Source organism: Xiphophorus maculatus, chromosome 18, assembly GCF_002775205.1.
Source record: "Xiphophorus maculatus strain JP 163 A chromosome 18, X_maculatus-5.0-male, whole genome shotgun sequence".
NCBI lineage: Eukaryota > Metazoa > Chordata > Actinopteri > Cyprinodontiformes > Poeciliidae > Xiphophorus > Xiphophorus maculatus.
Window position 1 is genome coordinate 17,152,823 of NC_036460.1, and position 17,606 is coordinate 17,170,428.

Below are 17,606 nucleotides of genomic sequence, written 5' to 3' on the forward strand. Positions count from 1 at the left end.
GAATAGTAAGTGTGCATGATGCAATACAGCCCTAGGTGGTTGCTTAAAAAAATCAATAGAGAGTTTGTTTGTTGTAAAAATAGCCTAAAGTAGAATTTCATGTACAGTTATGTAACTTAACACATTTGTTTCAAAATTTGTATTAATCCACTTTATTACATTTGCAGTGTCTAAACTTAGACTTAAAATTTCACTAACGTGTTTGTGAAATGCTATTTTAATTATAAAGACGTTTCAGCCAATTTGGGTTCCAGCTAAAAGCAGAACCTCACAAGTCATCTGAGATGTTACTGTTAGGTGGTGTGCATGATGAGCGACCTTAAAAGTTGACCCATATAGAAGTCACCACAGTCCCTGGATCACCTGGGCTGTCTAAATATAGATGCAGGATCAACAACATGAATACTGGCAAAGTCCACAAAACCAGACATATTTATGAATGAGGGTGTTGCACAGTCAAAGCATAGACTAAGGACAGTTTAAGATAAGCAGTTAGGCAGTTCCTCCCAAATAAGCTATCACCTTATTTGGGAGAAATCCAGAGTACCCAGAGAAAACACATCCACTGAGAGAACCTGAACTCTCACTGCAGAAAGACATCAAGCTGTGATTTCCATTCTAGGACCTTTTTGTTTCAAGGGAAAAGTGCTACCACCATGCAGCCTGACAATCAAATATATCTTTTAAAAAATAAGCATTAATTGTCAGTAAGAGTTCTGCAACTTGTTTCATGAAGAAAGGTTATTGTGGAGAATGATAGATGAGTTTGGCAGAAGGTTTTGTGGTTCTTTCAATATGTGAGGAATCTGCTATTGGTGTTGGTCCCACTCTGACTTGCTACTAAATCAAACCTCCAGGGGAAATTTCTTTGTGGTCATGTGTACTGAGGTTGCATTGACCACTGACTACTCATAACCCTACTCCAAAAACCTAAATTGCCAATTTAATTTTGATTTGGCCTAAAGAAGATGAGTGCATTTAGAATAGTTTCAAATGTCTCTCAATAAAAATAAAGAAAATAAAAATAGATGGATCAGTGCAGTCCATGTATCAAAATGTCTTGTGCCAGACTGAATTCACCACTTGAACCAGATGTATTCACTAGTTGAGACAGAAAGTGAAAACTATATAGCATTTAGAGTACAAATGTATAACTACAACACATGACTAAAGAAACAAACTGTATAACACTTTCTACTGTAGTACCACAGGGTAGCTAAAAATTTGTTATTCACGTCAAATGTAAGTATGTTTTTTCACCATTTGTCTATGTTTCTGAGAGACTCTCTTTACACACTCCGCTTCAGAGCATTGTGAATTGCTTCAAGATAAATCTGATTGCTCATGTGTCATTTGTGCGTTTTATCGTCCTTCTGGGCTCTCTGGGATGAAAGAGTTTCCATCCTATCTTGGAGCATGGCCACTGGAGGCAAGAACACTTATCTTAAGAAGTGCTTGGACAATGCATCAAATGAAATTGCTGAAAGCTTATTTGAAGCTCGTCACAATCTTCTGTTGGCAGCTTAAAATTATACTGGAAAATTTTTTTATGAGATATAAATGAACATGGCTTTATTGCCTAAGAAGCAACGTTTGGTGTCATATGTAGTTCCAGACGCGAGCTGCCAGGAAAATACAATACATTGCGACAGTATTCATACCTCAGAACACCTTCTTTTTCAATGTCTCCTCCATGGTTTGTGACAAATGCAACTTCTTACAGGTTTCTCTTTGCCACTCTTCCACATAATATAGATTTGGGGGGGTGCATAACAAATCACCAGTTTCTCCGTCCTGAGTTGCAGATATTTGCCTCTCTTCCTGAGTTACTATGGGCCTTTGGTTAGTGCTGCCTGGCCTGTCCACTTAGATATGGCTGTGTTTCACCAGGTTTGCAGTTTTGTCGTTTATGAATTGAACAGTGCTTTGTGTGATTTTCAAAGCTTTGGATGATGCTTTATAAGTTAACCCTGCTTAATGCCTGTCTACAACATTATCCCTGCTCTGTCTGCTAAACACCTTGATTTTTATTAAGCTTTTGTTCTTTAGTGTTCTCTAACAAATCTATGAGGCAATCACAGTTTAGTTGTATTCATGCTGAGATTAAATTACACTCGGGTGGACTTAACTTAGGTGACTTTTTAAGACTGTTGGTTGCACAGATTTTTATTTAAAGGTGTCAGAGTTAAGCAGGTTAATGCACTCTACACTATTCAGATTTTGTATCTGTATAAAAGTTTGAAAGTAATGTATAAATTTTGCGAGTATTTTTGCAAGACACTGCAGGCTAGCGCAACCTGCTTTGTGACTCGGGTTGCAACACAAAGCATCAGTATTGTATGTGTGGTGTGAGTGTTGTTGGCACTCATGACACTTCAAAGCTCTTTCTTCTGCTTTATTTTGGTAGGGAAGTGCAGAGGTTTAGAACTGAAACACTTTTAAGGAGTTGCATAGCAACAGAGAGTCAGTTTCGGTATTTCAAAGGAGTCAATAGGCCAATAATAAACAACAACCAGCGAGAGATAATCAAAAATACAAAGAACAGTTGGATGTGAAGCAGTAATTTAATCCCCTCAAATAAACATTTCTTTTCCTACGCTGGCTCCCTCAGTGTTTACCCATTTTCTTTTTTACAGTTTTCAAGTGAACATCCCCTCCTCCCCATACTTTCTCTGCCATTCTTCTCCCCAGTGCTTCTTGCCTCCTCTTTTAATCATCTCGATGGTGCCCTTCACACATCTTAATCCAAAGCCTTTTCAGGGTATGAACTAATCCAAGGCAGGCTTTCTTAAAATAAAAGATGGAAGAGCAAACCAAAGTGAAGATGAAAGCACAGACTCGTCGGCAGGGAGGAGACATCTGGGGGAGCTCAGTGTGGAAACCGAATGCAAAGAGAACCAATGGAGGTGCACAGTCTCTTTCTCTGTGGAAAATGTGTTAAAAAAAGTCACTGAGAGATATTTTTATTTTAGTGGTGTAGTACAGAGCAGATATGTCACGTGGAAAGAGGAAAGTGAGGTGAGAGGAAAAGATGTGATGATGATTCTGAGTAGCTGTGACGTGGAGAGATATTTATAGAACAGGGTTTAAATCACTGCATCTGAAAGGCCTGCGAGCAGCCGGTGAAAGTTCATGGAGTAAATAAGTCATAATAATCATTAAAATAAGCCCGATGCATCATACACTGCAGTTGCAATTTTGAACCTAGTCTCAAATAGCTCGACATGGAAGCACAATTTGTATAATTTGAACAAGAGATTCCGGAAATCCTTTGAAATTATGACGGCTGCATCGATCTTTGTAAAAATTACAACACATGTTTTTGTCCACTTTGGCATATAGGAAGCAACAATCATAAAGCAGTGAAAGTCAAGTATTAAAGGAGATGAGCTTTCAAAAGGCAAAGAGGAATGCCTCTGATCTGAATCTGCTGCTTCAAAATCACAAACGTAAATATTCTGGATGGAAAAATTATTGCACTAGGATACAAGAAGAAGGCTCCACTTCGTATCATCTGAGGCGAGGCAAATCTTTCTGAAGCAAATGGTTTTAACAACATTGTAGGCAGGATTATAGGCCAAACAAAACAGCTCCAACTAAACACACTCTAGTTGTTAAGAATGAAAATGTTTGTGTTTATCAAATGAAGTAAAAAAAGAAAAACTTCTGTGGTGAACACTGAGGTGCAGGAGAATATGTCTGACTGTTTGACTGAGTTTAGCTGTGTTAAGATCAATAAATTGATAAAAAAGTTGGGCCGTGGGTACACTGTGGAGTTCAGCAAGAAGCGAGACGACATGACGTCTCTTTGGTTGATCAAACACCAACTGGGTCTCTGCCCTCTGAAAAATGTGGAGGGTTTCTCCTGCAAAAAGCTAAAACACATAAAAAAATCAGGAGAAAAGGCAGTGATTTACAAAAACATGTATGTCACTGAAATCTAGTCACAGATTAATCTTTTTGGGACTTGGTAGTTTATTGGAAAGATAATGAAGTACACTTTTCAAAGTTTATGCATAGAAAAAGCTGAAAAATATATCGTGCATTTGTATGAATTGCCAAATTATAGATAACTGTCTCAACAAAACGTTCACACCCAATCCAGCTACAAGTGTTTTGGCTTTGTATGACAGGAAACCGTTTTAGTTGTGTGTCAGAATTGGCCTGTATGTATCACCATACATTTATCCATCTATTCTGGCCCTGCTGCCAGAATATGGCAGCAAAATATATGCAGAATATGCAGCAGGGCAATAGTTCTGGCCCTGCTGCTCCCCACTATTTCACATGGTTGCACCACCAGCATCTTTTTTCTTGAACTCTGTTATTTTGGTTTTTCTTCTTGCTGCACTAACAAGAAATGTCAGATTTGCTTAACATTTTGTTTATGTTTTGTTTATCATAATGGTTTCATTTATGTTTTTTTATGCAATTAAATTCCTTTCTTTTGCAGAGATACAAAAGGTGATTTGACATTGATGTGTGAATATTTACTAAAAAGAAATTAATATTTAGAGCTAATTGTTTCACCTGATTGTATGTACAGAAATTAGGTAATAGGTTCAGGTGATTTTATGTAATTTTAGAATATCAAAACAAAGGCAGGATGAAATCAAACTTTTCACTTAAACCTTCGTTTATCTGAGGTGAGAGGTTAATTCTCTGCCACAAGCCTTTCCACAACAATGAAAAAAAGGGATCAAATCAGATCCAAAACTATCAGTAAATTGATCTATCAGTTCAAAGTTAAAGAAAAAAACAGTCTTCCTATTAATTATTGTTAAATTCAACACAAAATCTATATGCTGCAGCAATCGAGTGTCCCAACAATGACCCACAGCTGGAGGCTACGCAGTTTGCACAACACAAAGCTGCTCTTCTTTGAAATCCTGCAATATTCACAAAAATGTGCTCAGATAGAACTAAACATGTGTTCATGACCACTAGACATTGGAGCTGGAAACACTATATTTGCAGGCTGTCACAAAATTCTGAGAAGCAATTAAAGGTAATGGCCTTGTTAATCAGAGTATACATAGGCCCCTCTCTCCCTGATTTATTTTTGGTTTAACCTTTTCATCCATCTGATTTTCCACCTGCTCTCTTATTCTAATAGAAAATTATGATTATGGTACCTGATCGTTACGATTACATTAAAAGGTTAATGATGGCTAGAGTTACTGGTCCAAACAGTAACCAAAAAGGGAGCGTTGAGGTTGGGGCACCAATTTTGCTCGGTTCAAATCTCTGCCTGAATGCATCATGTCACTGTGTCCCTGAGCAAAACACTTAACCCAACTTCCCCATGTGTAAAAATACTGGTGTGACTGTGTGATGGTGCTGGTCTGGAGGGACCGTAGGCACAAAACGACAGCCATGCTTCCGCTGCCGAACGTGACTGAGGACGGAATGAATAATGCAAGAAAATGTTAAGCATCGTTGAGTGTCTAGAAAATCGTTAATATAAGACTAATGTGTTATTATATATTTAAAGTTCTTGATCTGTCCAATACAGCAGAATATTTTTCCAGTTATTCTTGACTACACTCAATTGAAATGCATTATTAAAAAAACTTTAAATTTTTAAGTACTTTTAATACTTAAGGGGTTTTGAAAGTACATGTTGCAGAACTTCAACTTTTATTGGTAACGTTTGACCAGTAGGGTCAGTACTTTGACTCAATTAATAAAACTGACTGCTTTCTCCACCACGATTCACTTATCCAGCTCTCTTAAGGTGAGGTCACAGCATTTAACTTGCATTATTGCAATATTTTGTTTTTTTCTCCTGATCAGTTATTCTGCTGTACTACAGGTTAATGCACTACATGATTTAATTCTAACCAAACATCAGCTGTCAGATGGCCTCAGGTTTGTCCTTAGGTTCACTGAATGGTCAGTTCACTCACAAAATGGTTATTTCTGAAGTAGTTTAAAAACTTATATGCAATCTGTGCAAGGAAATAAACCGAACATGTTGTAGAGATATTAGGTTTGTCAGATGAGCATTATTCGTGAAAGAAAACTAACCAATTCATGAGCTTTGCAATATAAAATCTTACCACAAATTAAAGAACAATCACATAATCATTAATTTTCCACATGAAAACCGGACTTCAACAACATAGAGCAGATAGGTGCTACATCACCATCAAACGTGAGACCATTTACAAACTCTGATTATTTAGTTGTCCTATTTTTAAAAACTAAATCAGTTTATGCAACAATTTTAAACAGACAAATTCACAAAGGAATGAATTAGACTTGTGAAGAACAGCACCTCTTTTGAAACAGAGAAAGGTATTGTGAGGCTTTAGAGCATGTCTAATTTGGATTGTTATGTGATCATTTGTGTTTTGTAATAATGTGAAAGAAACCACTAGATGAACTGTGAATGGTAATGATAAGCATCAGTAGCTCAGATTACTTGGACAGCGCTACACAGTCCTGACTGAACACTAACCTGGAAAATACTGTGCATGTAAAAATAACTGGTTCAGAATCTTAGTTTATGAAGCTGCACTTCACTATCTTAAGCCATAAAGACATAACAAATATGTAGTGAATGCAGCTTCAATAAATGCCATAGCAAAATATCTCACAGAAGGAAACTCTATATTAAATTGTCATGTTCAAATTTTATCTTCCAGTTAATTCTATAATTACAGTGTTGAACTAATATTTTATTTGCTTTAATAAATAAGTCTGACACTAAATGTCAAATTTTATTGCTTTGTTTTTTTTTATTCCATTTTCTGTCAACCTTTGATTAACAGATGCCATCTAATTAGCCTTTTGTATTAATTGTGCTCTGATTTTGGATTGGACAGTGTGAAAAAACTTCAGATGGTGAAATGAGTTTTCAGGAAGAGGTTGATAAAAGCCAGGGTGGCAGGTGGGATAATAATGCTGGCTGCACAGAGCTGCTCTGTACCGCAGTGGGTGTCGGGAGGAGGAGGTGACAGATTGTAGTTTCCGGTTTCCTGTTGGAGGACTGCTGACAGGTTCGGGTCGGGCACAGCGAGACACCTCGCCTGAGCCAAGTTAATGACAAATCTGCAGAGCAATGTGATAATATGTTTTGAGTTATGAAGATGAGATTTAGCATTTAGGACCATGTAAAAAGATAGGATCGTGATGGAACAAACTTCCATCAAGCCTCCCATCAGGCTTCCAACTTCCTCAAAGTTGGAAGCTTTGAGGAAGTTATGGTACATCAGTCAGCCTGGTAGGCAGGTTGAAGACAGAGCATTTTACTTCCCATGTTTTCTCAACATCATTCTATCTCTTTTTTCATTTCCTCCAGTGAACAGACGAGCAAAGAGAAAATCACTCTGGACTCCCCTGACAGCTGATCAGCATCTGTCCACCCTCATCTCTCTCACATGGGGCAGAAATTACGCTCTTACTTTTTTTTTAAGATGTTTTAATCTCACAGAGATGAGAAGCAAAAGTTGATAATGAGCAGACATTGAAAGACGCATCAACTAAATTATGGGTCTAAATTTAAACACCATCTGTCCCTCTCTTAATTAGATAATTCTGTTGATAAACAGAAGAAGAATATTAATCTAGGACAAGCATGCAAATCTCCCATTCAAGTGTCACACTGCATGACAGTAAAAGTGGCATAAAAGTAAAACTTGGGGTTTATTTCTGTTAATTTTTAGAGTGCAATATGTTTTGCTTCAGAAGAAAATAACAAATGCAGTGCCGTAACCCATTACAGAATTACAAGCTTCACAACACAAGCTCTTTTGTTTTTCTTCACATAACTGCCCTAACCTCATTAACACTATGCAACAAAGTGAGTTTAAAAAATACAAACACTCTGAAGTAAAAACTCAAAGTGCAAAGGAAAAAGGAAAAAAAATAAAATTGTATTTCTTTGTGAAGTCTCCATCAGTCAGTGTCTGATGGTCACTGAGAATGAAAACCTTTTCTGTCACTACTGGTCAGACGTTGCTGTGAGGTACATGCGTCAGCAGGCACTGGCCAAAGGCTTAAGAAACATACAGAGGAGGAAACGCAGCCAGCATCAAGAGAAAACCTTATTAACATTCACAATTAACATGAGGAACAAATGGACTAACAGGTGCTTGGACTCCACAATCCACTTATTGCCTGTTACTGGCAACAGACTAAACAAAGGTCAAAGCCGAGTCATAATTATGGAGAGCTATGCATTATGGCAAAACAAAGGGGAGATCGAGAGCTGTCTTTAAAGGTTAACTATGCAGTCTGTTGTGCTTACTACATTTAATAAGCAAAACAAGCCTATTATTTAATTAAGAGCCTCTAACATAAGCAGAAACATGATGGAGATTATTACTCTGTAGTGCAGGATCATAATGAGTCAACAGCATATACTTGTGAAAAAAATATTCTCTGACCTTATAAGAAATTGTGTTGTAAAATATCCGTTTATAATAGTGAGGTGTGTATTTTTTTCTATATAAATGTTCGGAATAGTCCTACTCATGACGAGATATTTATATATCCACACTGAAAGATATATATTTAATGAAATATAAAGTTTTGTTAAACAGTTAAGCTGTACAGTATGTGCACAGACGCCAAAATGCTTCCTCGATATCGCCGGACATTGTCCTTGGACACTTGACATATCAGCTACACAGGTTCAATGTCACGGAAAAGAGTCACATAAAACTGGTTGCCACTCAGAATGGATTTGGACAGTCTAAGTCGATTTGCTTATAGGAAGAAAATAAAAAAGCTCAAATTATTCATATGGATAAATTAAACAAGCCACAAGATGGTACAGGTATTTTCTTGGTTCTCTGTAAACATAACAAGGTAAAGGTGAGGGGAACAACTCCACATGATATTTTTTTTAGATAGATCATTCTTCCCCACCAACAGACTTTCCAATCTCAAAGGCAAGAGGCAAATTGTAAAAGCACGTATTGTCCTCTACAATAGAGTCTAAACAGTAGATATGCTGTACACTTGAAAGCTGATCAGTCATTACCATACCAAGCAAAGACTGCCCAGAGATCAATATCATGGTCCCATGATCACTAAAGCCTACTTCATTACCCCGGCACTGAGAAAAGGACCTGGCACAGCGCTGTCTGACAGCAGTGGAAACAGTCATCCATCATTTATTACCACCTATCAAATCTGCAATCACTCAAGGCCACAGTGAATGAGGGCAGCCACTGTGCACACAGCTTCCTTAAGTTCAGAATGTGGTGCACACATAATGCCGTGTGTGAATTATGACCACTCTGAATAAAGCATTGGTGGTAAAGATTCCCACTGTTTAAAGATTCATAAAGAATGGGAAATATTATGAATGGAGAGAGAGGTGTGCACAAGCAGGCCTGACATTATGTCTCATGTGCAAGATTTATCAGCATCGTTTATTAAAATCTGGGACAGGTTGGCCATCCTGGCTGCAAGAGGGGAGGAAAAGTCTTTCTGGCAGCTTAGGAGGCATGAAATCACCTGGTGAGAGAGGGGATAACACAGATGAATAAACTGTGAGTGGGAATATTAATCTTAGGAAAACATCTGTCCTCATAGAGAAGGAGAACAGGGAGAGAGAAAGCTCCCAGCTGCACCTGACTCACACAGCCTTTCCGTACTGATCCACACTGCTTCATCAAACAGCCAGCCTCTATACACAGCCCCATTTGTTTTCACCCGTTTGGTATGAGTTTACTTTTGGTTCCAATCTGATGTGGTAATGCTGTGCTTTCATGTCTCAGTAAACACATACTGTATGTACAATGAAAAACAAAACCACTGAAGCAAAGTAAACATTATTTTGGCTGTGTTTCTCCTTTTGTAAAATGAAGTGAAAACATAATTTGCAATACATTTGTATCTTAGATGTTACTTACACAGACCAAAATCCTTCCTGTGCTTTCAGAAGTCTATTCAGGTGCCTGAGGTCAAAGGCCATCCAATGACTCCAGGAAATATAACCCTGTAATTTGTTGGGGACTCAAGAATGAAAAAGTTTTTGCCCCTTTAAAGGCCCAACCAAGTATTGAGTGAATAGAGATAAAATACATTTCAGTAGGGTGATAATTCTGTTTAAAATCAGATTTTTTTATAACCTGCTAAAAACAAGCCCCTTTTTCTACACTTTGCTTCATGCAGAAGGTCTGAATCCTCGGATATTGAGAAACGATTACTTGCTGGAGGAGTGGACTCTGTTTGTATTTGATTTTACCCAATCGCTAACATTAGCCATGACATCTGTAATGTGCCAACTTGATTGTGAAGGAAGCTCTACCATGAAGCTTACAGGAAATTGTGTGAGCTGCAAACAACCAATGCCTGCAGGAAAGAGAGTTGTGCAGAGCTGACCAACATCCATTCCAGAAAAATGTCCTAAATATTCCTCTTGCTCCAACTTCAATTTCTGTATATTTGAAAAAGTGGTTTCATTCATTTCCTCCGCTGTCACTGGTAAGCTAGAACCAAAGGCAAACTACAATTCAAAAATCATATTGTTCACATCTCCTCCTCCTTCTGTTCGCCGATTGACCAGGATGAAATCCATCCTGGGAAATTAAACTCAATTGGACAATCTCAGATGGAGCAAAAAGTAGATTGGAATTGAACAAAATTACATAGGTTGGCACGGCCAGGCTAGCTTTTTTTTATTGATCTTATACAATATTCCAATTTTTGGTAAGTGTAATGAAAATGTATAACTTTCACTTTCTCAAATGAGTGACAGTTGTTTTTTTGCTTTACCTGTACATGGTGCTTATTTATCTTCTGGGTGTCATTCTTTTCCTGAACCCGTCAACAGTTGCAACATAATAACGATGAACATCATTAATAAACACCTGGCATGAAAAAAAAATGTGTTTGGTTAAAATACATTTGAGTGTCAGCAGAATGTGTGCTCAGTGAAGAAAGAAAAAGCACAGCAAACGGTGAATAGAAATATTCTTACTACACTAGGATAGGACGGACCTCCTCCGCTTCTCTTTGCTCCCCTGATTTGCTCTCCTCACTGGAGGCGGCTGAGTGCTCCTAATCAGCAATCATTTGAAAGGTCATGAAGGAGATGCCTGTGGGAAAGGCTGCTGGCTGGATGCTAACAGTTTGTCTCAGTCAAACTGTGTAGTACACTGGCACTTACAGAGTTGCACTATAACTCAATTGGCTTAATACCACCTTTACGACATTGTTCATGTAACACTATCCGGACCCTGTATCATGATACTCTTTCAAATTAAATAAACAAACAGACACCATTATTCTAATCCCCTCATTGTAAGAGGACTAGACCAATGAAACAAGGTTCAAATAATGAGATCAGTGACGCTGAAGAGCAGGAGTTTTTGGCTTCATGTCATTACATTCAAAGCAGATAATACCACCGATTTTAACTATGCAACAATAAATGTGATACATATTATTTTTAGATTTAAAGTTCACTATATGCTTTAAATATGTGAGAAAAGCTGTATGTTCACTAGACATCCTCAAAAACAGAGGTAAAATTGGTGTAAAAAGCACACAAACCTACAGATATTGCTAAATTAATTAAATCTCTGTACTTAATGGGTTCATTAAGTCTTATTGTATCAAACTACAACGTATTTTGTCTATTTTGTCAGACCAACACTAAGTAGTACAATAATTGTGAAACAGAAAGGAAAGAAAATATTTTTTATTTGACCTCTTTATTCTGAAACCCCTAAACAAGCCGTCGTAGTGCATACTGTTCGTGGATGTGGTTGTGACAAGTTCAAAGCTGGGTTCGGTTGTAAAATAAAATCCCAACCTCTGAACATACCATGGAGAATAGTTTTAACCATCAAAAGAAAAATGCATGACACACATCTGAAAACGTACCAAGACAAGGCTGCCCAACAAATTTGACAATGCTGGGCAAGAGGAGCATCAAATAAATGACATTTCCGCTAAAAGGCCTTTGGTGCTCTCCTTTAATGGCCATTGAGTTCTTGATCACCTCTTCATAATCTCTAATGTTGATGACTAAATCTGGTTTAAAGTTCTACAAATGATTCCTTCTTTCTCTGATGTACACTGACCTTTAAGACCCTTTAAAGAGCGATTTAAACTATGGCTTCCAATCAAGCTGAAGACACATTTCAACCATGATCAGTGGAAATCAAATGCTTGATTTTGAAAGTACAAAGTCTTTCATATAAGCTATGAGTGCCTTTAATGTCTCTGTGACTATTGAGCCCACAGTAATATTTCCATCACTCTCTTCATTTACATGCGGACCTGCGCTTGTTAGGCTGACATAACTGCCCAGGGGCATCACCAAAATAGCTGCTCCACGCCAAAGCTTGCCTCTATGACAACTTTATAAAGATTGCTTCCTGGTCTAGAGATGTAACTTGCTGAATTTCACATGTTGCTTGGCAACCTCACAGTGAGGAGAGGATTCAGCCACAATAAGATCAAAGTCAGCATAACAGCTTAATTAGCGAGCCATAAGACGCCGACAGGCAGAGCCCCAAATTTAGCCTAGTTTGCAGACAGCAAACACAAACTGGCTTTACGTTATTGTTGAGTCCACTTTTATGCCCCAGACAAATCAAAGTGATCAACCAAAACTTTGTATCACCATCTTTGGCTAATTGCACAGACTGATTTGAACAATTTGCACACTTTAGTGGAGTTTGTAATTGAAGTATAACACAATTGCCTTTATAATTGAGTGGAATGAGATCCAGTCTGCATATTGAGAGGTGCTGAGACAGATGGCTGAAGCCAGATTCACTCAGGCGTCCTACAGTCACAGTGAGGCCTCTGGTACAGATACAACAGGGTCCATCTGATCCTTAAAACCACAGAGCATCTGCTGAGACAGTTTGCTGTATGCGGTTGTGGGACGTTTTGTATGTGTTTATGCAGGGCGAGTCATATCCATTTTGACTCGTATATGCTTGAATGTCATTAGAAATGTGAGCCAATGTTTGAGAGTAAAACTGCATATGTTCCTTCATGCCCTCTGACATCTGAGCTAACTTGGCAAAAGTCTTTACATATCACCTCATAGAATGTTCTACCACAATAAAACCACAATAAAGTGAGAATCTTAGATCATCCCTTTAACACATTTTGACATCAGCAGGGAAATAGGCAAATGAGTTCATCAGATCATTTTCAACTTGACCACATGGCCAGAAACTAAAAATCCAATTTTTCTCTAATCAGTGAACACACCATACGTGCTAAAACATGGCACTAACAACACCTTCAGTGCAGAAGCTGTTACTGAGAGAAGGGAACACAAAATATTTCAGTATTTGTGAAAACAGAGGAACATGTCTAAGAAGCTATATAATAGATTTTTTTTTTAAATAAAAATGCATATCAGCTGTGCAATCAGACAGCTACAATAAAAAAATAGACTTTGAGAGGGTTTGTTCTTACTTGTATTTTTCTGTAAATACAGAAAAATAAAAGTCTTCTTTTTGAAAAAGAAGACTTTTTCAAAACTGAGAGGATGCCACAGGATTTCAAATCCTACCTGGATTGTGTACGCTGAATTAGCAAAGGGACAGCGTGACTGGGATCTGTCTTCAGCAGATACTAGTAAGAGATAATGTGTTAAGCAAATATGTTCTGTTTATTCTTGAACTTTTACCTCTTTGTAAACGTTGATTTTGTAGGTGCCACATTTCAAGATTTATCAATTTTAGTTCTTAAAATGAAATCAGAATTAACATTGGGACCTTAGACATTAGGAATCAAAATCAAAGCCTTTTATCATTGAAATGAACTGTATTTATGTCCCTGTCAATTACACAGAGTTGCTTTGATATAAATTAAATTAAAACATGAGTACCATCTAAATGATCTTATACTAGTCCAATTTTTTACTGACTGTCAGTGAAAGTTTAACACATTTAAAACTAAAACATTTTCCAAAATAAAATGTAACAAGGCTAAGGCTGGCCTGGGAACGCCTTGGGATTCCCCTGGAGGAGCTGGAACAAGCGGCTGGGGAGAGGGAAGTCTGGGCCTCCCTTCTGAAGCTGCTACCCCCGCGACCCGACCCCGGATAAAGTGGAAGTATTTGTTCAGTAGCTAATAAGCACAGATTATTTTACATTTATTTTTTAATGAGCATTACATTCTAGGAATTTTGCAATAAAAACAAGGATGGCATTAAAAATTTGATTTTGGATTTATTGCATTTCAGTGTGGAAGCTGCAAAGTTGCAGACTGCAGATACGTTGGGTCAGAATTTTTAAAAAACAAAGACAGAAATTATGGTTTGGAACAACTCACACACAACTGTACTAATGACAATTTGGTACTTTTAAATTAATTCAAATAATTAAAATAAATTGAAGAATTAAAGAAAACATAACCCATAATGTACTGTTACTCTACAGACTAGAGACTCTAGTCCTCTTGGCTTTATAAATTCACACTGGTATGTTATCTTGAATCAGTGCTGAGAGTTATTATTGCAGCAATGTTAAACAAATAAAATGCATTGTTTAAATATTGCAGTTCAGGTCCTTAAACAATAGAGATCAAATCTGCCACAGTATCCATCTCCTCTTGAGCAATTTTCACAAAACAGCTATAAACCGTCAGTGTCCTCCTGCAGGACAACACAACTTTTCCACTAACAAAATCCCTTCCTCTCTGCTCTGGAAGTTCCAAAATGTTACCTTGACCATGGCTTGTCACAGAGCAGTGTGATGTTTACTCCGGCTCATAAATCAGAAATTTTTCAACTGGGCGCATTGGTTTCAAAAACCCCCAATTGGGTCTTACGGCTAAAAATCAGCTTGGATTTTCTAATGCAAAAATAGTACAGTTGTATATGTCATGACCAATAATTTTCTTTCACTGATTTGCTTTTTAATCCAATCAAATTCAAAGGACAGCTATGAAAAAAACTGAGGTGAAGGACGGACAGAGAGGCAAAATCCAGAGAGGACAGCATGGCCGCAGTCAGAGCCATTAGTGCAGTTTCGCTTAATGATAAGCTCGATCATGCAGAGAAACAAAGAGAGGAAGATGAGAGAAAATCATTGCTGATTTACACCTGCTGTTAGACATCCCATCTTCTCTCTGATTAGAGACTACTTCAGGCATGTCCCCCAGAGCAATGATTATATGCTTTCTGTGCCACACACCTGCGTGACTGGCAACAGCTAGATCCATGGACACAGCACTCACAAGAAGAGCTCTTGATTTGTGTCAATGGTGCAATTTTATCATGGCAAAGCCAGCATATGGGCTTTAATAAGGGGGGATCCTTTCATCAAGCATGAAGTCAAAGTTCTACAGAGATCTCAGCTGGTTTACTGTTTAGCTTCAAATTACAGTCAGATTGCAATGAGTAAAAAAACATGAATCAACATATTGTTAAGAAAAACAAAAAAACTGCTGGTACCAGAACATTTAGTTTTGCACAAAGTGTCTTGAAAAAGTATAAATCTCTTTGAACAATATTTTTCAAGTCTTGCCACAGATTATCAGTCAGATAAAGTCGCGGATTAGAGCTGTTGTGCTGCGGAAGGGTAAATCCCCACTCCAGTGTTTGACCTTTGACACGTTATTTCATCCAGAATCTCCCTCCATCCATCTCTCGGTAAACTCTGAACACCTTCCCTGTCTCTGCTGAAGAGCAGCATCCTCACAGCATGATGCTGCCACCACCATTTTTGATGTGGTGGTAGTTTTTTGCCACACACAGACTGAACTCAACATGCAAAAGTTTGGTTCAATCGAGCTATTTACCAATTAGGAGATTCTTGAATCTGCATTAGATTTTATTAAGACTGAATAAATCTACATATCTAATTTTTATTGGAAAATGTTTCTGAATCCAGGAATCATTTTGGTTTCACTTTCCAATTTTGCACTACTTTGGTTTGGTTGGTAGAAATTTCCCAAAAAACACAAATACGCTTGTGTGATGTGACAAAATCTGAAAAAGTTTAAGGGGTAAAAAGTATTTTGCAAGGCACATTAAATTGAAACTGTGCAGTTAGTAAATGCAGCACAAAATGTACCTATCACAAAACCAGCACCTAAGTGTCTACAATACCTTTGGTGTCATTTTCTTGCGACTTTCTTGTAAATTATGTACAGAGATCAGTTATATTTTTTTATGCATATTACTCACTGAGGCTATTTGTTGCATTCAACTATGAAACTGATAGCTCTCCAACATGACATATATGTTTTAAAGTGTTTTCCCAATGTGTATGTTCATTTGTTCCTTAGATTTTACATGAAGATAATAGAAAATTTTATCATAAAAAAATAAACAAACAAAACTGCTTGTAGGAGGCACCATCTGGATTCAGACATGAAAAACATTTAGATATTGAATTACCAGCATTGCTTACTCCACTTTCATACTGTTGGTGCTGAACAGCCATATTTCTGTATGTGACTGTGATAAAGAGAAGATAGTTTTACACTTGAAAATCTAGTTTTCAAGTGATTTATTTATTTTACAAAGAACACAGTATTTATAACGGATAATTTTAGGCAAAGTTACAAAAGCAGCTTGATACCAATATTAGGTCTACTTGACAGATGAGTATTATAAATCACTGAATCACACGCGAGTTGTGCTTTTATATGTTTTTTTAATCCATCACCAGTTAAATTCTTCCGCTTCCAACAGCTTTATCACCATCCTAACATGGTTAACAATGATATTTAGCAGTTTACTGCTCCACATTTGCATCATTACTGACAGCCTACTGTGATTATATATTTGGCCCACCACAACATTGGCCATGGACCACAGTTTGTCAATTTATCACAGAATAAATGTGTCACATCCAAGCTCTTAAAAACATGGTTTCATTTTTTTGATTTAGTGAGAAGCTTAAGATTTCCATTACATGACAATGTAACAGAATTATACCTGTAGAAATGGAAGTCTTTGAAAAGATTAAGCACCATGCAAACTATGGTAGAAATAGTTTATGGTCATCGTGGAAGAGACCCTAGTTTGACCAAACTCTGAGCTATTAAAGCAACCTTTATCCTTTTTTTGTGATGTTACTTATAACTGATTACATTTTGGTAGAGAAATGCATGGTTGAAATAAATATGTTGAGAGTTTTAACTAGCAGGCAATGTGTATAATTTGAATTGAAGGTCTGTGCAGATACAAACAAAACATAAAATATTGCTAAGTTATGAAGTTTTAAGTCATTAATTCTCTCCAAAACAGTCACATAAAGATACTGAGTCCAAAATATCTGCAAAGACTTATTGCATCAATTTAAGTCGTAGCTGCTCAAGTTGGAAAAACTAGCTAATAGATTAAAATGTGCAGTTACTTTTTCACCAGGCTATGTTCTCCCTTTTTTAGTAAAGTTATTATTTAAACCTGCTCTTTGTATTTACTCAGGTTATCTTTGTTCAATGTTTAAAAGCATCCGTTCTTTTGGTAAGTTGTTAACATTTAAGTGTGGAAGCAAATGAAAAAAAAAACCTGCAGAGAAGCAAACGGTGCTGGACTTATTTATTTATGAGCACCAGACACACCACAATGTCCACTTTATAGAAGCCGACTGAAGCGCAGTACTTACTCACGTTTAATAAGAAGTCAACACAGTGCAACAACCTGCGTTAGTGTGCAGACC